This window comes from Herpailurus yagouaroundi, unplaced genomic scaffold, assembly GCF_014898765.1.
Source record: "Herpailurus yagouaroundi ecotype Mexico unplaced genomic scaffold, PumYag 199, whole genome shotgun sequence".
Taxonomy (NCBI): domain Eukaryota; kingdom Metazoa; phylum Chordata; class Mammalia; order Carnivora; family Felidae; genus Herpailurus; species Herpailurus yagouaroundi.
In genome coordinates this window covers 1723262-1746539 of record NW_024412430.1, presented here as the reverse complement: position 1 = coordinate 1746539, position 23278 = coordinate 1723262, and the positions used below count along the sequence as shown (strand labels likewise).

Sequence of the window (23278 nt, the reverse complement as noted above, 5' to 3'; positions counted from 1 at the left end):
CTGCTTTTGAAAATAGTTTTCAGATAAACTTTTAAATAATTTTCCTATGATAGTCTTTTTGTATTTTTTAAATCTTTAATTGAATCCTTTTAAGTAATACACTATTTCCCATAAACTCAAGTATTCTATCGAGATGTTCTTATTTTTCGAATCACAGAGTATTTTCTATTTGTTTAATCTCTGTATTAATATTTATTATACAAATATGTACTTCATTATTTATTGTATTCATTATTCATTGCTTCATCAGCATTTTAAAACATTTTTATGTTTTTTTCCCATAGAACTAATGCTTGGATTTATTTAGCTATTTTGCAATGTTATAATCCTTTAAAAAATTATTCATTTTACCCTGATTTTTGTAATAAGATTTTAAAAATCAATTAATATCTTCTTAAATTCTATGCTTTTTCAACTATATGCTTTCTTTTTTAAGTTTATTTATTTTGAGAGAGAGAGAGCGTGCGCGTGCCATGCTGAGGAGCAGGGAAGGGCCAGAGAGAGAGAGGGAGAGAGAAGAATCCCAAGAAGGCTCTGTGAGGGGCTCAGTCTCACGAACTGTGAGATTGTGACCTGAGCTGAAATCAAGAGTTGGGACGCTTAACCGACTGAGCCACCTAGGCACTTCTCGAGTATATTCTTACCTATAATGAAAGCATTAAGGATTATGAATTTGCTTTTTACTATAACTTCGATAGGAGTTTTGATAAGATTAAGTATATAAATTTATATACAGTTCTCCTGATGTCAATCTTCTAATAGTCTGTCATTGTACTTGTGATTTTTTATTAACTTAAGTTGCTTTCATTTTGCAATTTAATTACTATTCTAATTTTATAAATAAGCATCTCATAGAAATTGGAAAAGTGTGTCTTTTATAAATCTAAGCTTGAAATATATGTAGATGTTGTATATATATATATATATATATATATATATGTATAGATATGCAAATACATACATGCTTCCATACATATTTTATGTGTTATATGCACATATATCAGTCACTTTAAAAACCTGTTATTCAAATTATATATTCATTGATTTTAAAATATTTACTTCAGATTTTAAAAAGAACTACATAAAAACGTCTTGCAATTCTATTCCTCTCCCTTTCCTAGAACTTCTATTTTGTTTACTGGAGTATTTTGATGCTTTGTTAGTTAATTAGGTCTTTGGAGCTAACTACCTTATTTTCTCTGGATGTTTATAGGGCTTTAATTTTATCCTTTTAATTAAATAAAAATTTTCCTGAACTTCTGCACATATGGGGTTCTTTTCCATAATTTTTTCAGGAACACAAACAATTCCTTTGATTTGACTGTTAGATTATTTAAAAAAAATTTAATGTTTATTTATTTTTGAGAGAGGGAGAGACAGAGACAGAGCATGAGCAGGGGAAGGACAGAGAGAGAGGGAGACACAGAATCTGAAGCAGGCTCCAGGCTCCAAGAGGTCAGCACAGAGCTCGACAGAGGGCTCGAACCCATGAACTTCGAGATCATGACCTAAGTCAAAGTCAAATGCTTAACCAACTGAGCTACCTAGGTGTCCCTGTTTGATATTTTTAAAGAATCTTTTTACTTTGAAATAATTTTAGATTTAGCAAGAGTTGCAAAGATAGCACCCAAGATTCTCACATACTCCCAGATTTACCTAGTGGTAACATCTTCTACAAGATGGTGTATTTATCAAAGAAATTATGATTAGTGCAATATTATCAACTGAACTACAGACTTTATTTTGTTTTCATTAGTTTTTCCACTATTGTGCTTTTTCTCTTTCAGGATTCAATGCATTTAGTTGTCATGCCTCCTTAGAATCCTCCAATCTGTGACAGTGTTTCATAACCTTGACACTTTTGATAAGTATATTCAATCATTTTGTAAAACCAGCAATGGAATACATCCTTCATCTGTGATTTCTGCTTCTATTCCAGTCATTCTTCACATTTTGCCCCTGGGGAACATCTATAATTAATAGGTTTGATCTCCATTGTCTTATTTCCTTATCTGTCATCTTCTTTTGAGGATGTTCTTCTCCCCTCCCCAATAAATTTGTAGAGTGTTTCTCGTGTTTGTCTTCCACTTTGATTATTTCATTATCTGCAATATCGGTGTTGTCACCAACATTAAAAATATGGCTTGTCTCAGCTTGATTTTTGTGCCACACTTTCTAGTGTAACATTTTATCTTAGCTTGTAATCTATGCCATGCATCTACTATAATTACTTATTATATTAATTATAAATCATCTTAGCCCATTGTCTCCCTTTCATTATGTGCTCCTGTTTCATAGAACAGAAAGCCACAAGGGAAAAAAGAGAATGAAGTAGACATAAGGAGACATGCAAAATGAAGGCCATGCAGCTGCAAACGAGAGGCTGCAGGGTTGGCTGCTTTGGTTTTGAAAATTCCAACTCAAATATCTTTGGGGAATGTCAAAAATCCTTGTAGCATTTTCTTCTGCTTCCTTCGAAATTTGTTTCCTATATGAAATTATACTAACCTTATTCTTCAGTACTTTTTTTTTCCAATAGGCATAATTTTGTTTTTATCTCTCTATACACCTGCAGATGGGGAGTGCTCTCTGCAGTTCACTGACCATCAGAGCATTCCTTGCGCTTCCTTACCCACTCTAAGTGCACTCCTTTTATTTTTTTATTAAAAAAATTTTTTTAAGTGTATTTATTTATTTTGAGAGAGGTAGAGACAGTGCGAATGGGGGAGGGGCACAGAGAAAGAGAGTGAGGGAGAGAATCTCAAGCAGGCTCCGTGCTGCCACTGCTGAGTCTGATGCGGGGCTCGAACCCACAAACCAAGAGCCAAAACCGAGAGTTGTATGCTTAACCGACTGAGCCACCCAGGCGCCCCTGCAGTGCATTCCTTGAGACCCCTTCTTGCACGGACTGAGATATCTGTAGATAGAGTTCCAGCTTACTTTCCAGAGCTGAGCAAGTTTCCAGCTAGTGTTGCCCTACGGAATGAAGTTAAATGCCCTCCTGTTCTGCATCACTGCTCAGTTGCTTGAGATTCAAAATAATATGGTATATAAAAAATAGACTTCTTTAATGTGAGCTGCATCCGGCTTCTTCCTATGTTTGTCTCCCATCCACAATAATTCACTTGGGGTGATTATGCCATAGAACGATATGCTATTATTCTCTCCATGTTTCTGTTTGCTGGGAACAGTGGCCTCTGGGTGAATATAAAAAGATAAGGCAAGGAGGAAAAGCTAAGTCCTAATAGCACAGAGATCACACCCTCAATTCTTTTGATAGCTAGTAAAGATGGCCAGTCAATTGTGGGGAAGTGAAAATCGGCCCCCTATATTTGGAGGAGCCGCTTAGTCATGATGCAAAGGATGGATAGATCACATTTTTAAAATTAGTTCATTGATTCAAGAAATATGTATATTGGGTCATGGTTATGTGTAAGGCACTGTGCTTAGCTCTGGTACCATACATCTAAATAAGAAAGACATGGTCCCAGCCTTCATTACATTTTTTTTCCTAGTTGCTGGGAATGAGTTAACATTTTTGAATGTCAACATTTACTGAATGTATGCTATTCCATGGAATTGTTATCAGAACAAAACATGATAGTATATATCTGGTATCTCCGCATGGTGTGCACTCAGCCAAGGTTCACTATTGCTACTTTTATTCTGATTATTAAGACTACTGCTACTTTTTTTTTTTTTTTTTGCCACGATTGATCAGGAATTAAGATGAACACCTTGCATGCCTCAAAACATTCAGTCTTCAACAGCAATCTTTGGGGGCACCAGTCTTCTTTTTCCTTGTGTTTTCATCTTTTTTTGGGGGGGAGGCATTTTGGTGACTAGAATGATACTAGATATGAAAGTGCTTGCAAAAGCAAAGAATGCCTTTATACCATTTCTGACCTTTCCCAGATGTTCATGGGTTCCATGATTACGATATAATTCTCAAAATTCACAGACGAACATAGCCATAATATATTTAACTAAGCTACAGATCTCTTTCAAATCTCTTCCCACACTAGTTGTTTGACGAATGTTTTTTTTTTTTTTTTTTCCTAGACCATCATCTGATGCAGGATCACCTGCTGCATTTAGTCACTACATCTCTTCAGTCTCTGCTAACTGGGACACTGCCTTTGTCTCATAGTCCCTCGTGACCTGGACGCTTTTGAAGAGTTCTGGCTTTATCTCATGTTTCTTCATGGTTAAACTCAAATTAAGAAATTTGGGCAAGAAAATCACCAGAGTGATATTGTGTCCTCCTCAGCACTCATAATCAGGAGGCACATGCTGTTGATATACGTCTCATCGTTGGAGATGATAACTTTGACCGCTTGGTTACCATGGTATCTTCCAGGTTTCTCTACTGTAATGTGACTACTTCTTCCCTTCGTAATTAGTGAGTGTCTTGAGGGGAGATACTTTGAGATTATGTAAATATCCTGTTTCTCATCTTTTGCTTGCTAATTTTAGCATTCGTTGATGATGGTGCTGAGGCCAGTTTTAATGCCTATTGATTTATTCTCGCCCACAACAATTATTACTGTGATGTTCGCTGGTTTGTGATTTTCAGTTTCCATCATTCCATCTATATTTGTTAATTAGAATTCTACTGTAGTGAGAGCTTTACCTTCTTCTCCACTTATTTATTTATACAACTCTTTATTTCTACAGGAGACATTCATTGCAATCATTATTTATTTTGTGACCCAGATCAAAGTGACCCAGATTTGACCATTGGGAGCCTGCAGTTGTGTCCTGTTTTGGGTAATATTTTAAATTTGAAATCTCACCCTACCCCCCATTTTATTACTGAAGCTTTCAAACCTATAAAAAGTTAATCAATCAATTATAGGTTAGAATAAATGGCCTTGTCCGAAAATTTCTTATGAACAGGTTTTTAATGGCGGTAAGGAGGAAAGAATATCCAAATATTGGGGAAGTTGGGCATTTTATGTGAAAAAGGGGTGACTCAATGAAATGTAGGGAAGGAAGAATCTGGAACAAGAAATTACACAAAATGAACAAGGGCTCTTATAACATCTAAATGGTTCAAGCACCAATTTTTGGATGCAAACTTTAACCTCCTCCACCCTTTTGTTTAGGATTGAGGCAGAGAAATGGGGTGATCAAATGTAGGGAAGCAGGTACTTGGCTGTCTTTTCCTTCTGGAAAGGCTTTATCTGACTTTCTCCACACTGGAAAGTTAGCCAGACACAGTCAGCACTCAAATAACGTGGCCGCCTGTGTTTCCATCATCCCCGTCCACATTGGAAATGTGTCTATTTTCTGAGAAATCACTGATCTCAATCTACACTTCTCATTACCATTTAGTAAAAGAGCGACTGCAGTTGACTGTAACAGATAAAGGGCAATTGCTTATTTTTTAATCAATTCTTATTGATTTGAGAGACACGGGATTCTTAATTGTATGTGTGCTTCATCTTCCCATTGGAGATTTCTACTTCATCTGATAGATAGATTCTGGTTTAAACTACAAGGCAGTATCCTTGTGTGCACTGTAGGAAGAGGCTTTAGGTCTTTCAAATACTTGAGAGAGGATTCTAGAACAGAGGCACCTTTCTTTCGCTGATATTAGCTGTCTTGACTGGCGAGGCAGGTTCTGAAGCCAGACTGCTTGGGTTTGAAGCCCACCTCAGTCACTTACTTCTACCTTTGTAAGTGGGCGGACTACTTGGGCAGGCTATTTCACCTCCTGATGTCTCAGTGTCTTCATCTGTGAAATGGGTATCATAGTAGTACCATCAACCTTAGGAGGTTGTTGCCAGGATCAAATGAGGAAAATTCATGTAAAAGCATTTGGTTTGGGGCTGGCTTCTTTTTCTTCTTCTTCTTCTTCTTCTTCTTCTTCTTCTTCTTCTTCTTTTCTCTCCCCTGGGACAAAGTGCAAGTTAACACCTCTTTGTGGCTGAGCCGTAAGCCTCATTTTCCTTGGATTCTTCCTTTGTCAGTTTGTTGAAACATATTTTTATATGCCTGCCTTTCGACATTTTTAATAATCTTATGGCCAAAAAATTGTGCGCTGCTTTTATTCACATATTGCTTATTTCTCTTTTCACTGTGATATCCTTGCAAGTGATGGTAGGTTGATTTTATATTTGTGCTGTATATATTTCTCGTGAATATGTTTTCATAAATATATATAAAATGTTTGCTTGCAATTGATTCATAACAATAAGAACCCTGAGATCAAAGGCATGAATTGTTTTTAGGATTATGATACAGCTTTTAGTAGTTTGGTAGATGTTTATAACTAGTAATTATCTCTAATTCCTTCTTTTAAAAATCTGACCTTATTTTGGTATATCATGTGAAGATAGCATTAAACATTTTTTTTTTGCCAAATATGTGTTTCTAAATTATTTCATTCATAAATACCTCATTATTTATCTGTAAAAGTTAAAGATTTTCAGCATAACCAAAATAGCATTATCACATCTAAATTTTTTAAATGTTTAATTAGAGAGAATTATAAATTCATCTGTGATTGTGAAAAATACTACATAGAAGTTCTGTATATCCCAGTTTTCCCCAGTAAGAATATCTTTTTTTTTTTTAACGTTTTAAATGTTTATTTATCTTTGAGAGACAGAGTGTGAGCGGGGGAGGAGCAGAGAGGGAGACGCAGAATCCAAAGCAGGCTGCAGGTTCTGAGCTGTCAGCACAGAGCCCGATGTGGGGCTCGAACTCCTGAATCCCGACATCATGACCTGAGCCAAGGTCGGACACTCAACAGACTGAGGCACCCAGGTGCCCCAAGAACATCTTGTATAATTATGATGCAATATGACAACTACGAAAATTTGCATTGATACAATCCATCTGCCCATCTAAGAATTTTAACAATAATTCTTTAACATCATTCAATATGAAGTTAGTGTTCAAATGTCCGTATTGTCTCATAATACTTTCACAGTTGGTTTGTTATAATCAGGAGAATCTTCCCATTCTTTTTTTCTTTTTTTCTTTTTTTTTTTTTTTAGAGAGAGAGAGAGACAGAGGGAGAGAGAGAGAGAGAGAGGACAGTGGGGGGAGGGTGAGGAGAGGGAGAGAGAGAATCTTAAGCAGATTCCACAATCAGCAAAGAGCCGCACACAGGGCTCGATCTCATGACCCTGGGATCATGACCTGACCAAAGCCAAGAGCCACCTGCTTGACTGAGCCACCCAGGCTCCCCAGGATCTTCTCGTTCTTAACAGCAAAACAAACTTCTGTCTTACTATTTGCTGCCTTACACAACCCAGCACAGATCAGTATATTGCAAGCCTGCTCTGTACTAGGTGTGAGAAGGAAAACAACAAAGAGAGACCTAGTCACAATTATTATCCCCAATTGAAGGTAACAAAACCGAAACGCATGAAAGATAGGTACTTAGGCAAGATCCAGGGGATGGCTAGTGGCACAGCTGGAATTCTACTTTGAGGCTTTTTTGTGTTTTTTTGAGACAGCAGGAGAGTTCCATGGATGCTCTGGGGAAAAATTCTTATAAAAATTCTGGACAGTTTACAACCCTCAGGACTGGTGGGACTCAAATATTGCTGACACAGCATTAGGCGTTCCGGTCCGCTGACCTCGAGGGGTGGTTGGTAGGGTTAGAGAGGAAAGGACACGGGGACCTGGCTTTAAGGACACAGGTTCCGCCTTGCTCGCATCATGTACTAGCGGTGAACTTTGGGCAGGTCATTTAATCTTTTTGAAATTCTATATTTCATCCATGCAGCAGAAATAGGAGTGCTTATTTTATAGTTTTATTGGCTGATGACACAAGATAATATTTGTGAAGCTGCCCAGCACATCGCAGGTGCTCAATAAATGCTAGTTCAACCAGGGTGCTTGGCAAACAGCAAGAAAACCAAACGCCACGGAAAACGCTATTCGATGTTAGCGATGAGGTTGAAAATTTGAAAACTAGTTTTGTTTTTTTTTTTTTACTCCCTGGGGTCGTTTAATTTTTCTCAAAGCAAGCTCAAGGGTTGACATGGGACACCTCTTTTGTAGAGGGGGTCATGGCCAGGAGCTGGCGTTGGTCTCCTGCCTGCCCCCACTTTGGCCTCACTTCCTTTACAGATTGGGGCCCACGCACGCTCAGGATCCCAGGGCTCATCATCTGCTCCTAACAAGCCGCTTGTGATTTTAGCTAGACCCAGTTGAACATCAGTGGCCCCTTGGTGGACCATTTCGTTCTGTTTCTCTTAGGAACAAAATGCCAGCCTGGTGGAGATCTAGAAAGTTGCTGTTTCAGTGTAATCGGATATGCATTTAAACAGGAGCTATGCAAGTGGAAGGCTCCTCGGGCTTGCATGGCTTGGGCAAGCCGGGGGGAAAATCGCCCGACTCCTGGAATCACTGAGCCTGAAGGCCTTTGAGGCTGGCAACAGGGCCGGCTAAGAACAGCACACTCTTAATGTAGATATTCTGTTTCTGCACCACCACTGGCAGGAAAACATTGCAAATAAATCCTATTATTTGTTCCTTTCCCTTCTAACATGTTATTTCCGCACTTATGGTTTTAGAAAGATGTTATTTCCAAACTTAGGGTATAAAGCGAACATTCCTTCCACAACACCTGCCACGATGTTGTGTTTTTATTCCCGCATAAGGGAAGAGTTTGTTACGGCGTTCACAACTTAAAAACGCCAATTGTGTCATTGTGTGATTCAGTTCCTAACTGCGTCTTTTCTTTTTTAGCCTCTAATATCAGGATGTATGAAGTGAGCAAAAAAGCACGACATTGGGTTAAGACTCGGGAACTGCACTGAGGGTTTGGGAAAGGTTTTAGGATGCTTTTATTTAAGATGTTAAAATCTTTTGGTAATATTCGGAGGAGTCTCTGAAGGTTTTTCTAATTTAACTATTTCAATAAGTGCTAAAGATTTTCTGTGGAAAGAGCACAAAAACTCTTTAAACAAAGGCCCATTTCACATTTTAATGCAAATTAGTATAATTTGGAGAGGCCGCCTATATTTCTAAATATAACGCTGCATAAAATTAGTGGCATATTTTATATTATCCGTTCACTTAAACTAATCTCACTTCTGAAAAGCCCTATAGGGATGAATAGATTGCCTGTAGAAAGTAGGCTCATAAGCTTTCAAATATTTAAAGAAAAGATGAGACTATAAAAGCATGGAGGAGAAAAGATATAGAATTCTCGAGAAAACATTACTTGAGCTTCCATGGCAATAGTGCTGAAAGAATAAGGCCCCTAAGTAGTTCCCACCTCCTGTGGTTCGCTAAGATTATGCGGCTGGGAACAGTGGCCACTGCAGGCGTTTGGACCACAGCAAGGGATAGCGCTAGGACCATTTCTGGAAATGCTGGTAATTGCCTCATTTACGATAAAATGCCTGATAGTGTATCGCTCCCTCTCTTCATGCATATATTCTGTACCTCGTTTATGAATTGCCTGCGGTTAAGTGAGTCGAGTGTAACCATCGTTTGGTGTTTGTCCGCTCTCCTCATGGTATTGGAAGGTCCTAGAAGACTCTCGGTGCTGCTTCCTTTCCCCTTCTGCTTCCTCCAGTACCTGCGGTGGAGAAGGTGGAAAGCAACTCTTTTCTTCTCCAGGCCAGGAATCCTGCGTGGGAATGACAGTGCACACAGTCGCTAACTCAAATCCCTCAGAGACAGAGTCCTGTTTCTTCTGCCCAGGTGGTAGGTTCTCCTCCACTGACTTAGTGAACAAACAATCCACATTTTAAGAGCGTGGCACGGCCTTGGCTGTGATACTGAACCTCTGATAAAAGCAGGCATTTGCTAACAACCCGAGGAATATAGACTAGAGTATGAAAACGAAGGCATTTGGAAAAGATGCGACTGTTTTTGATGTTGAGAAATAGATATCTGGAAGGGAAAAGCAGGGAGGTGGGGTTAGAAGGGGACCTGTCAGTCACCAGAAGCCAATGCAGAAGAGTGACTCTCAGCCGTGCACCTGCGTGGAGGATCCCAGGCTGCAGGGGTGGGCTTGAGGAAGGCAGGCCAGTAAAACAAATGCAGCAAAAGAAACTAAGGCTGGCTCAGAAAGGTTACAAAGTATATCCATAAACTCCAGACAAAATGCATTTCCAAGTGTCAGGATGCCCTGAATGGGAGCAAGCAGTGTACTTCCTGCTTTATTTTTGGAGGCCCGGGCACGTTAGAAGAGATGGTTAAAAAAAATCTAGAGTGTACATCTCTGTGTCCTTTGACTGCTGCACGAAAGTCCAAGCAAGGCTGAACCCGGGAATGAGAGTGAGTCCATTTCCAAACTATACGTTCCGCTGTCTTGGGCGTTCTTAGCCAATAGAAAGTTTTAATATGATTAAGATAATTTAGTGATGATGGTTTCCAAAAGCTAAGTGGTAGAGTAAGGGTGCAGACCTTCTGAATCCTGGTGCCTCTGTGTGTGTGTGTGTGTGTGTGTGTGTGTGTGTGTGTGTTTAAAGAGCAGGAGTTTCCTCGGTTTCCTGTGGAAAACTTTAGTCCTGAAGATGATTCTGACTGTGGGAGAAGGGTTTTCATCACGGAGGCTGGCTTTTCCCGAGTGGTTTGGGGGCAGTTGGTTCAAGTACCATTTGATGCTCAGTTCCACCTCTTTAAACATCCCAGCCACATGGCACCTGGGTTGGGGGAAAGATTTAGAAAACCGGACAGAATAGGGAATTTGAAGCCACAGGATTCTAAAAGGGCAGGGTTGGTGACCTCTCTCCATTTGAAGAGCTCTAAATCCCAGTCTCCCACTTCGTTCTTCTTCTTCCTTTTTTTTCTTTTTTAAATTGAAGTATGGTTGACATAACATTATAATAGTTTCAGGTGTACATTGTAATGACTCAATATTTGTATACGTTTCAAGATGATCCCCATGGTAAGTCCAGTGAACATCCTTCATGATACATTTTTTTTTTCCTCCAAATTCTAATATGAATGAGCAATAGACTGTGAGCCAGAGGGGATCACCCATGAGGGTGGTCTCTTGTGGGACCTGATGCTGGCAGTGTATACCCTGTGTTGGTCCTTGGTCCTCTGTAGGGCACACTTGAAGTCCTCTCCATGGGGTATCAGGGTGCTGCCCATCACACCATTTTAGGCATCTACTGAAGTATCTGGAGGGTGGAAAGAATTCCTAGGATAATTCTATGGCTCCTAACTCCCGGTTCTCAAATTTCATAAAATAGTTTTTCTGTTGCAACTGACATATTAAATTCGAATGTCAAGTGGAGACATTTTTTTTTTAATTTTTATTTTGGGGACAGACAGAGACAGAGCATGAACGGGGGAGGGGCAGAGAGAGAGGGAGACACAGAATCGGAAACAGGCTCCAGGCTCTGAGCCATCAGCCCAGAGCCCGAAGCGGGGCTCGAACTCACGGACCGCGAGATCGTGATCTGGCTGAAGTCGGACGCTTAACCGACTGCGCCACCCAGGCGCCCCGAGTGGAGACATTTTAAATATGGGAGATAACCTATCTCCCATATTTAGAATAGTAATAAACTGCCAGAAGAGGTGGTGTTCTTCACCTTTTGTAAACGGAGCTTTGGGTATGCTTTGAGATCTGAGTAGGCAGCTAGGGAATGAGTCATTGTTGTATCCAATGAATCTTAGAACGGTTGGCCTCTTCGATTAAACAGAAGTCCTTATACCGCAGAAGAGGTAATGCCTTGCTCAGTGTCATGTGGAACATTTGGCTAAATCTTTACGTGGGTGTGCAAGGCTGTCAGACATTTATGGTGCTAGCAATCTTGGACCAACTTGCACCCAAGAAAGCTTGGTAGGTGGAGAGGTACTTCCCCCACTCTTGGCTTCCCCCTTACCACCAAGGACAGACTCTCCAGGGGATTTGAGCATAGCACCACCGAATGGAAGCTTAGGACTAAAGATGAATTCCTTCTTGAGTAGTTCTGCAGCAGATGGTAGCAACAGAGCACGCTAGGTTCTGAGTTCAAGTCACATCCCCATCTTCTAGTTCTGGTTTCTAATAAGGCACGGACTATACTTTTATATTGAGAGGAAGTAACATGAGGATGGTTCTGGAACTCCAAAGCAACCACTATACATAGTCAAGTGCTTCTGAAGGGCCCTGGGTATAGCTGGGTACTAATCTCAGACAGTTTTAAACAAGAGTTCAAGATGTCTTAGAAGATAAGAGCGAAAGTGAGTGGATGTCTGAAGACAGATATTCTTGGGAACAGGGAGAGGGGAGGCAAAAAGACCCAAGTGTTTTTTAAAAGAATATTTTTTAATGTTTATTTATTTATTTTGAGATGGGGGAGAGGGGCAGAGAAAGAGGGGAGACAGAATCTCAAGCAGGCTCCATTCTGTCAGCACAGAGCCCAACGCAGGGCTCGATCTCACAAACCATGAGATCATGACCTGAGCTGAAATTAAGAGTTGACACTTAACCAACTGAGTTACCCAGGTACCCAAAAGATCCAAGAGTTATAAGGCATAGGTAAGTCTGAATGAGAGAGTGAATGAGAACAACCCTTATTAACATTACTAGAAGAGGAAGCGAGGGGGCATCTTTCATAGAATACTTTCAGTCAGGGCCATTTTAGTCTGCTTAAGCTTAAAAAAAATCATATTTTTGGAATTTCTACACCAAAGAACATCAAACATTTACATAACCCCATATCCAAAATGAAATATAGATTCTTCTGTAAATAAAGCGACAAGATTTTTATAACTTACTTTCAAAATTATTTGATATCAAATAACTCATTTACTTTATGATTGACTGATTTCTTCAAAATCACTGCGGATTCAAAATTCTCACAAAGTGAGAAAATATATGCTACTGATTATTTTCAAGTTATAGTGACATTTTGCAAATGTTGAATTTAATGATTGGTAAATCTGAGGAGTGTCATATTTTATAGGCATTAAATTAAACATTTATTAATTTTGAATCTCAGTCTTCCTTTCAGGTCAATAACTTTTTTTTTTTTTTCAGGTCTCAAACATTTTCATGGGTCCCTGAATAGCTCACAGGATCTTGTTGCTGTGCCGATAGTGACTGTTGGGTAAGACAGCTGGTTCCAGCTGAGCCACCTTAGCCACCGGCTAAGGCCAGTTTAGACAGTTGGGGACAATTTGCAAGGAAAGCTCTTGCAAAGAAGAAGATGTAGACAAATGACCTATTGTCTTAGCTTCAGTTTTACAGCAGTGTGTTGTTTCTATGTTGATTCTATGGTTTACTTAATTGCATTCCCAACAGAAGGGAAAGGAATGGGTTGAATATCTTCCGATTCCTGGACAGACAGGTTTCTGCCCTAAGAGGCACTTGGGAATTGTGGGCACTGTCTTGTCAAGGCAAGAAGGTATTTATTTACTTCTACTCCGTCTTGTTCCACAAAAATTTGGGGTTGTGTATCACAAATACACATGTAACACTAATGAGAAAATGTTACTCTCTTATGTGTCATTAGAGGAAGGGAAGGTCTTTGTTTGGAAAATTCTTTGAAAAGCCAGTGAGACTCCAGGATCTGAGTGCCCACTGCTGGAGGGGGTGCTCTTTTCCTAACAGAAGGGAGAGAAATTGGGAATTCATCCCAATTTCATCCTTCATCCAAGGAAGACGGAATGGGTACCAAGAGGGCTGGACCTGGCAGGGTGGCCTCGCATGGTGGAGTGTTTGAAAGCAGATGGGTTTAAATAGAACTGTCAATAGCTTGTGGTGGGTTCTTCCGGGTGAGCTTTGAAGAGAAAGACAAAGGAAATTGACATCTAAGTTGCACAGGTAGGAGGTATAATATAGATCAGAACAGATATTGCAAAAAGAGGACACATGGAATACAGAGGAATATCCCTAAAGTTAAACTATGAATTGCCCTGGAACAAATTACGTAAGATCCAGAAATGATTAACTATGAGCTCTTTAATAAGATGAATGTTGTGAGTTGTTGGCATAGCATTAGGCATAGAGCAAGATTCAGGTCTTTAGTCCCTTTTCCTTTCCTTCTTTGGGACCTCGGTCATCCTCATGCTGAAGGACTAATGTAGGGTTCTCCAAGGTTCTGTTCTAAAGTCTCTTTTTTCTATCTTCTTTCCTTTGAATATCATTCTCTCTCATCATACTCTCCTCTGCCAAATTTGTCTTTTTTTAATGGCTAATTAATTTTATCAGTGATTTGACTAAGCCATTATAAGCTTTTTAGTCTTCTCATTTGACAGACGCAATCAGCTGGTAAATAATGTCAGTCCTACCTGGGAGTTGTGTCTCACATTGTATTAGCTTTCCATTGCCACCATAACAAATGACCACAAATGCTGTGGCTGAAAAACAACACAGATTTGTTACCCTATAGTTCTAGAGTCCAGAGGTCCAAAATAATCTTTTGGGCTAAAATCAAGCCATCGGCAAGTACATTTTCTAGGGGGAGAATCTGCCTCTTTGCTTTTTCTAGCATTTAGGGGACCCTGCATCGCTTGGTTCATGGTTCCTTACTCTACCTGCAGAGCTAGATGGATAGCATCTTCTCTCCTGTCTGATCTCTGCATCCATCCTTACATGTTCTCTCTCTGACTGATCCTTCTGTCTCAGTCACATAAGGGACTCTTGTGATTACATTGAACCTGCCCTGTAATCTCCTCATCTTAGTTTTCTTAATCACATCTGCAAAGTCCCATTTGCCATGTAAGGTGACATATACACAAGTTCGAGGGATTTGGATGTGAACATCTCTCTGAAAGGCCATTATTTAGCCTACTACACACATCCTTGACCAATTCTCTCTCTCAGATTTGCCTTACCTCTTGTCTGGAATTCATAATACCCTTATAACCAGACTCTTTCTGGCACCTCACCCCTCCAGTCCAAAATACACACTGCTTCTCATCATCACCTTGCAGCTGAGATCTGGTCACGCATTTTGCTTCCCCAAAGCCATTCAGTGGCTCCTTACGTATGCATACAGAAGAAATCCCCAAATTCTCAGACTTGAAATCTGGCCATTCCTGCTATTCTCCATTTTCCAACCACACATTCTAAAAATCAGTGCTCCACACGACTCCTTCGACACGCCCTCAACTTTCTCAAATGTTTCCATCTGCTTCTGGTGTCCTTTCCATCTACAATTTTCTTCCATCCGTACCTTGTTGGTTCAAGTTCAAATTATCAGTCAAGGCTCAAATCAAATCTTCCCTCTCCCATGACAGTTAGGTCCATTTAATCCTCACACATTTTTACCATCTCTTTTCCATCAACAACCTCTGTATGCATTTTTATAATTCTGTGGCAGTCTGTCTCCTCAGACTGATAGGAAGAGAAGCTTTGATGGGGAGAGACCCTTGCTTGTTGAGTGTTTGAGATTTCCTAGCACTTAACAAAAGGTATTGATCCTTGATCAAAGAATGTGAACAGATGTTTGCTTTATGAACTCTTGGAGAGTTTTTCTTTAAGCAATAGCCAAGAGATTTATAGACTTGCTCTTAAAAATCACTTTTAAAAGAGCATTAAAGCCCAAACACAAAAGTTTTGCCTATTTTGATCCGCTAGTTTTCTGGCTGGAGGAAGGCTTCTCCTTCCGCTGGACTACGCTCTCTCTCAGGGAGGTTTAGCATTATGGGAAAGGTCCCTCAGCCCTTTCCCAATCCACTTGCCCCCAACGGTGTTTCACATCTGCTTTGTCATTCATGAGCCTCAGATATGGTGCCAAGGGGCCTTGTCTTCCAACAGATACTTCTGTTCAGCTCTGTCTGCAGTGAATGACTCCTCTCAGTTCCTTATCCAGGATATAATTCCCCATTTCTTAGCAGTATTGAAGGTGAGGAAGGCCTATCTGATCTCCCAAGGGGCTGAGTGCCAGCAGAGTAATTAGCTAGGCTTCAGGCCAATTCAGAGCTTTGATCTGGAAACCCATAACCTTCAGTCTCCTATGATGGCTGAAGAAAGTGCTGAGCTAAAGAAGAATGCTCTGGGCTCTTCTCTCAGAACCATACAGACATTACCCAGACGACTTGAGAACTGGACTACAGAAAGCATTGTTGAACCAAAGAAGAGATTTACTGGTTCATTTTACTAATCAAACTCCGACAGTGTGTCAGTGACCTCGCAGAAAATTTAAACTGAGGCATCCTCTATTCCAAGGCAATAAGGCAAATACAGTTATTGAATTGTGAATGGCATTTCTCTGGGCACAGGCAGCCTCAACGTGAACAGATGCGCTTCTGTTAGGACATTTATGACCGTAGTGAAAGTGGCATCAGGAAAAGCCAACTGCATTTTTTCCATCTTACAAAAAAAAAAAAAAAAAAAAAAAAAAAGCGGGGAGGAAAAGAAGCGTGGTATGACATATAAAAGGCACATTTGACCAGAAGACACATTCTGGTTTTGTGGCCACTAGCTTAAATACAAAAGATTTCTGTTGGAGTGAGGTCTGAATGGCTGACAAGAAATAAAGCAGCCTCAGAAAGCTGCCTGTCCATGTGAAGCACTTTGTGGGCACCACACAGGATGTGGCAGCTGCTTTTGGTATCCAACCGGGAGCTATAGATTTTTACTAATGCTCTTGGAGAAAGAGACTGGCAAATACCCTCTGTGAGGTACGCTCAGGAGGTTGGCTCGGCTGCCAGGGAGGCCTGCGGAACTCCGAAGGATGTCACCACACTTCCCTAATGCCTTTCTCGCCTCGTGGTTTGACTACAGCTTTTAAACTTGAGAGTGAATCATAATGGAATTGCAAAGCGGTCTCATTACGTTAGATGGATTGCAACGACAATGGGGGTGCGGGGGTGGGGGGCTGGGGGGGGGTTAGTGGTGGCTGGCGGCGGGTTTGGCCCATGCTCCGTTAATGAAGGCCGCGGTCTTTGTGGGTGACTGGCCGGGATGCTGGGACAGACACCCTGTCTTAAAAATACCTACCCTGCTGGCCTGTCATGATGCTTTTTATCTCAGCCTTTAAATACCCACTGGCTAAGGCTTAGAGGTCTTTAACAACCAATAAAATGCCAGGGCTGCTGGAATGAGCCATGCGTTCAACCATATTAGCTCCTTGAGAGAATTCCCTTCAAAGCGGTCTCTCTCCTGTGTTCCTAGTCTGTTCCTGCCGTGACCATGACCACTGTGACAGTTTCCCTGTTCGTCCATAATTTCTCACACTTCCTCACCACACCCATCTGATTAGTGAGTGAGTATCAACGCATCTACCTCCGGGTTGATTTCCTCCATCCCAAGGCGCGGCCTTTGTCCTCTCTTGCTTGTATCCATGCAGTAGGCTTGGGTCTCCTGGCAGGGCTACTGGACAAGCGTTCTCCACATGGCCTCCACTTGCTTTTCTAAAACACAGTTCTGATCTTGTCACCATTCCCCTTGAAACTTCTCCATAACCCCACGGTGGCCAAAGGACTGCCCAGATCTTTTTTTTTTTTTAATTAAAAAAAAATTTTTTTAATGTTTATTTATTTCTGAGACAGAGCATGAGCGGGGGAGGGACAGAAAGAGAGGGAGACACAGAATCCGAAGCAGGCTCCAGGCTCCGAGCTGTCAGCACAGAGCCCGACGCGGGGCTCGAACTCACGAACCATGAGATCATGACCTGAGCTGGAGTCTGTCGCTCAACCGACTGAGCCACCCAGGCGCCCCAGGACTGCCCAGATCTTATAGTTTGACAGCAGTGACACGTCACAGGTCCACCTCCCACCGTCTTTCTCTCTTACTTCCTGGCTTCCCACCATGTGGGAAACATCCGCTTTTCCCCTGATTATAAAATCAGCACATCTTACAATTTTACTTTATGGCACACGTTCTTGCCCCTCTACCTAGACTGAACTTTCCCTTCTTTTCTGCTTATAAAATGTCCTCTTATCTTTCCAAACCCAAAACATATGTTAATGCTGTTTCTACAATTCTTCCAGGCAAGACTTAGCCAGTCCTTCTTCTGCTCAAAATAATTTGTACACAACTCCACCAAAGCGCTTTCCAGACTGTTAGCAACTTTCTCCCCACTTCCTCAAATGTATAAATAACGGAGCATTCATCTCTAGGTTTTCAGTGCCTGACACAATGTCTAGAACAACAAATCTCAATTTGACTGACAAAATGAACGATTCTCGGGAATGTGTAGGTATGATCAGCTACCCATATAAATAGCTATGTTGACATGGTTCCATGGCAAACTATAAAGTAAGAGAGACAAATCTTCATTTGTACAACTTTTTCTCCTCTCTCTCTCTCTCTCTCTCTTTTTTTTTTTTATGCCACTCTTCTCATTTTCTCTCAGGAAAGGCTTATGCAATGTGCTACCTTAATCTTCAATGACAAAGCAAACATTAACGGGTGCCTACTGTATCCCAGACTTTTTGGGAAATGCATGTGTCAGGGAATAAGACAGGCAAGATCCTGCTTTCATGGGACTTGAAATCAACGTTGGCCAAGATAAACATCAACTCTACAAATACTCAAATAAGATCTTTTCAGATAGTGATAATTGCTATGCCGAGAAATAAAAGAGGGAGATATTGGAGTAATTGACTAGAAGGCTCCTTTGGATCGGTGTTATCACATGTCCGTGAGAAGATGTCATTTAAGTGAAAAGCAAATGACAAGGAGAAAGATTCTAACCATCTGAAGACATGATGTGGGTGAAAATGGGGTCGGATGGAGAGCTCTGTGAACAAAGAGAGCAGCAGCTCCCACAAAACCTCAAAGGAGGGAACAAGTGGTCACATTGAGGAAGAAAAGAAAGCCCCGGGGGCTGAAGAAAGACATGTAGGGGGAAGGGTAGCCATGCTCTAATATCTGGGCGAGGGCAGATGCTACAGAGAAGGCTGAGGTCACTTTTCTGATCACCACAGGAAGCCTTCGGAGGGCTTTCAGCAGGAGAGCAGTGTGGTTATAAGGCTGGAGATCCAGGCCCTGTGGAACCGGGATCTGGCACGGCCCCCAAGGGTTTCTTGGTATAGTTCTGGAGAGCGTATGTGTACCTCCCTGCTTCACAGCGCACCTCTGTCTCTGTCTTGATTTCCCTTTCTGTTCCCATTTGTCTCTCTCTTACTGCTCTTGGGGACACCGGGGCATAGTTCAAAGCAACCAACCACATGATGTCTCTTTTTTCCTTATTATATTGACATTTTTTATGTTAATTTCATATTTCATTTTCTGCTCTATCCTCGTTTATCATCTAGTGGACTTTGTGTCTTCGGAAAATGCAGTGGATTTTTCTCTGCAGTTTTTCAAATTTCTTGTATATGGTACACATATCTTGATTTGAGAAACATGGGGATAGGAGATCGATTGATTCAATTTGAGTGAGATAGGTGGAGCCCAGCATGGCCCGGGCATGCTTGATGAGGATCTTCAGGGAGGACCAGGCAGCTGTGGGGAACCAAGGTAGAGAGAAGTTTTGCTAGTGAGCAGAGTAAAGGGAGAAACACAAGACAAAACAGCTGTTGGAAGAGGGATGTGAGGGGGCCCCAGTGGCAAATTACTTACTCCTTTCACTTAATTTACAATATATCCAGGATGTAATTCCCTAAGCAGGGACCTTGCCTAATGTGTTCACTGCTATATATTTAGCACCCAGAGCACTGCCATGCGCATAAGTGGAACGAACCAATAAATAAGTAAGTGAAATATTCAATAAACATGGAAACTAGCAAGGCCCGCAGCCACTCTGCAGATCTGGGACTCTGCCAGGAGAAGACCAGGAAAAATACATCAGGAAAAATAGGTAAATGAAGAGGTCACCTAGAGTTGATCCTGGGATATTATCGTAGATGTTTGAAGAAGAGGTGGGAAGGGGATAAAAGGGGAAATTCATGATACTAAAGATGCATATGTAAAGAAAAAAAAAGAAAAGAAAAAGAAAATTAGGGAAAGAGAAACAATGGGTGTAGTTTTAAAATAAGTATAAAATTGAACAGGGTTTGAACATATTTAATCAGACTATAAAAGTCTTTCATAATTACTAAGATGACAAAGAAACCCCTTGAAAGGAAGTTTATGAAGCACCACTCCAATCAGATTCAGAGCCTTTTGGGATCATTTGAGTGATAACCGTGTGGGTGTTACTCCCTGTAGATTATCATTTTCTTCCTGAATTCATTTCCTCCGGCAGAAATGAGAGCCTGCGTCACTCACAGGGCATACTTGGGTGATGTGTGGGTTTCCCAACCTGAGAGCTCATAGAATCACAGGGCTGGTAGTGAACAGGTCGATGGAGGCTCCCTTTCCCACAGGTGGGAAAGCTCAGTCATCCAGAAAGTCTTCATCCAGAAAGACAGGTCTGAAGATGCCCAAGCGAGAGGGTCCAGAGCGCTCTTTTCAACTGGTTGCATTGGTGTTTCATCATCGTGTCCAAACGATAGAACCTTGTTCCTTCCCATCCTTCAAGCCTCAGCTCAAATGTCCCCTTCCCTCTCTGATTCCCCCAAGACTTCCCTCCTCTTTGCTCCCACTGGGCTTACTATTTATCTGTAGCATTATATTTTATTATAACGTGGATAGCTCAATTACCAAGCATATATTATGTACCACACAGTTTATTCATATAGTCATTTATTTTAGCATCCATTCATGAGTTCCTGAACACATTTTAAACTTAAGACACTGTGGTAGGTATATTCTTGGGACTCCAAGACATTAAACAATTGCAACTGTAGTTCTCTACCTCCCCCCTTCCCACCTACTTATTATAGTATAGTGTCTCTGGGTTAGGAAGCGTATTTCTTTATCACTAGTTTCCACCAGAGGGTCTAGGATATTGGAGGGGCTCAGTAATGATTTGTTGAAAGGATGCTCACATGCCTGAGTGAGATAGGAGGCTCCCGACACTAAGTTTCAGATCCCATCCTTCACAAGGTGGTCTGGCCTCGGTCGACTCAGCCCTCTTTTCCAGCTCTGGATATCTAGTACCTTATCAGAGTCTGGCCACGTATTTGAAGCAGAAAGTATTTTAAAACAGGGAATTAGAGATTTGCACATCATTGACAGCCTTTGGGAGCCAAGGTTAGGAGGGAATTGTTGGTGCCCAAGAAACCCGAAAGTGCAAGAAGCGGGGGAAACCATGATAGCCAGCCACACAGTGATTTTTCAATAGGATTCAGAGACTTACAAACCACCAGACCTCAGTTGCTACTGGAGAAAGGTGAAGGGCTTCTCCCTGCTTTCCAAATGCTGAGTGGGACTTTTCCTTAGAAGCATCTGCCCCATAATCCTGGTGGCAGGGGATTCTGGGTAATGTAGTTCCCTAGGGGAGAGAGCAGAAGATATTGAGGATGATCCCGGGTTGACAGTCTGGCTTTTGTTGAACTCACATTCATTTTCTTTTTGCTTCTTAGATAAAATTACTCCCTGTGAGCTTCAGCACCCTTGCCTCAGTCAGGCAGAAACTTCATAAGTCAACTTGCATCTTGCTGCCATGCTAACATTGGTGACACCAGAACTTTACCGGTGGCGAAAGGAGATCTGTTTCTTACCAGAACAAGGGGATTCTTTTTTTTTTTTTTCTCCGCTTTCCAACAGAGACTAAATTATGAGGTCGAAATCTGCATAAAGCTTTCAAATAGAGCCTTGACCAGTGCTGAATCGACTTGAAGAATGATGAAGGGTTGGCTTCTCTCTCTCGGCAGCTGCGACTTTGGTCAGCCCTTTGCAGAGTAAGAGGAAATTTAATGAACCCAAATAAGACATGATCCTTTGTGGCTATAAAAGTTACACTTTGAAAAAGCTCAGCTGGTCAAGAGCCACTTGAAAATGATGTTACTGCTGGGGAACTCTGTCAAAAGTCCACTCCTCTGGGTGAGTTTCCTTCTCTTTGAGGGAAAACAAAGAGAGGTTTTACAAGCTAGAGAAGGGTCATTTTGCTATTTGAAAGAGCGCATTCAAAAATTGAGACCCAGTGCGGTTGGGAGACATCCATAGTCAGTACTTGTTTATTTGTCCAGCTTTACACCATGTAAGTGATGCAGAATCCTTTCCGACTCTAATAATAACACCACCGTGGCCCTGAGTTAATGGAAAGCTGGAATGGCCAAGTGAGAGCCGGTGCTCAGATTAACCACTGTGGGTCAGACGAGTCCACAGCCGCGGTTGGGGCGGGAGGCAAAGGAGTGGACGGGAAGAAGAGCAGAGGGAGCCCGTCTTAAAATATTTTTGCCTTGTCAACAGATTTCGTGCATGATATTCTACCACCAAAGTCATCAACTGGAGGATTTTCGAAAGGATCCAGAGAAACAACCGCCTAATTCATATTCTATGGCTTCTAATTGTACAAGCAGCACATTTTAGAAATCTTTTGTGCGGAGGAACCTTCATTTGTAGAACACTTCGTTTGCTTATACAGGAGGCAACGGTGCTTAACTGGCGTAATTATTATGTGTTTCTAGTTTGCCTCAAATTCTGATTCAATCAGAATCCCTAAATCTGACAGCCTGTAATCAAACAAAGAGAGTGCTCTGGAAGCAAGGGATTAACAGAGGGGAATTAAATTGTCGTTTTCAAACAGCTTAGACCAATATGAAAGCCCATTTAGGAGTCTCTCCATAAATATCCCTTTTGTTTTGTCTAATTGCCGGTTTGAATGTATCAGACTCATCAATGGGATTAGGGTTAATAGATGTTTGGTCACGCAGAACATGCAGAGGAGGAATCTGATACACACACACAAAAATTGCACTTAATGAGCTTAGCAAATGTTTGCCATATTTTTAATGAACCCTGGGGCTGTCATTTAGAAATGCTTAGCAACTGCTTTTCCATCCTTGGAAATGGAGCAACTGAAGGACATTAACACTATGTACACCCGTAAATAAGAGGAGCTATTTAAAGACACCAGCCAGGAGGAGGGAATGATGACATTTTTCTGTCCCGCAGCCAGTGATACTTAACGCTCTGGGTGTGGGCTCAGTGTGTGACAACATAGTTGAGAGGCTGGAGTTTCCCGAAGGGCACCGTGGGGCGTGAGGTTTTTGCAAAGGGTCAAGTAACCGGTTTCTTTTTTTAAGTGAAACCTGTTTAGGATGGAATTTCCCAGCCTCCTACCCCAGCCCTGGCTTCTGTTTTCACACCTTCCCCGCTGCCCTCGCCAAGCATCTGCGGGGAGGCTTTTGAAAGGGGAGGTTCTGTGTTGCAGCCGATTTCCCAGCTTTCCCGGGGCCACGTCCACTCTGCCACGAAGCGGGCCACTCCCCAGCTCAGCCGAGGGGAGGCCAGATCGGCAAGCTCTCGGGATTGATTGCTCAGATGATTGAATGATCCATTTTACGAACCCTCGGGATCTGGCCCGAAACCAACGCAGTCGGTGGTAATGGGGACTTATTGAAGTAGGCCATGTGGCTTGCG

The 23278-nt window shown here is 41.5% G+C and overlaps 1 long non-coding RNA gene across 1 annotated transcript; it reads left to right on the top strand.

Moving 5' to 3' along the window:
• Positions 1-12952: 12952 nt before the first annotated feature.
• Positions 12953-22441, top strand: LOC121013555 (uncharacterized). The gene is made up of 3 exons (XR_005782766.1): positions 12953-13022; positions 21277-21736; positions 22106-22441. It is a non-coding gene; the product is annotated as an uncharacterized LOC121013555 (long non-coding RNA).
• Positions 22442-23278: the final 837 nt, after the last annotated feature.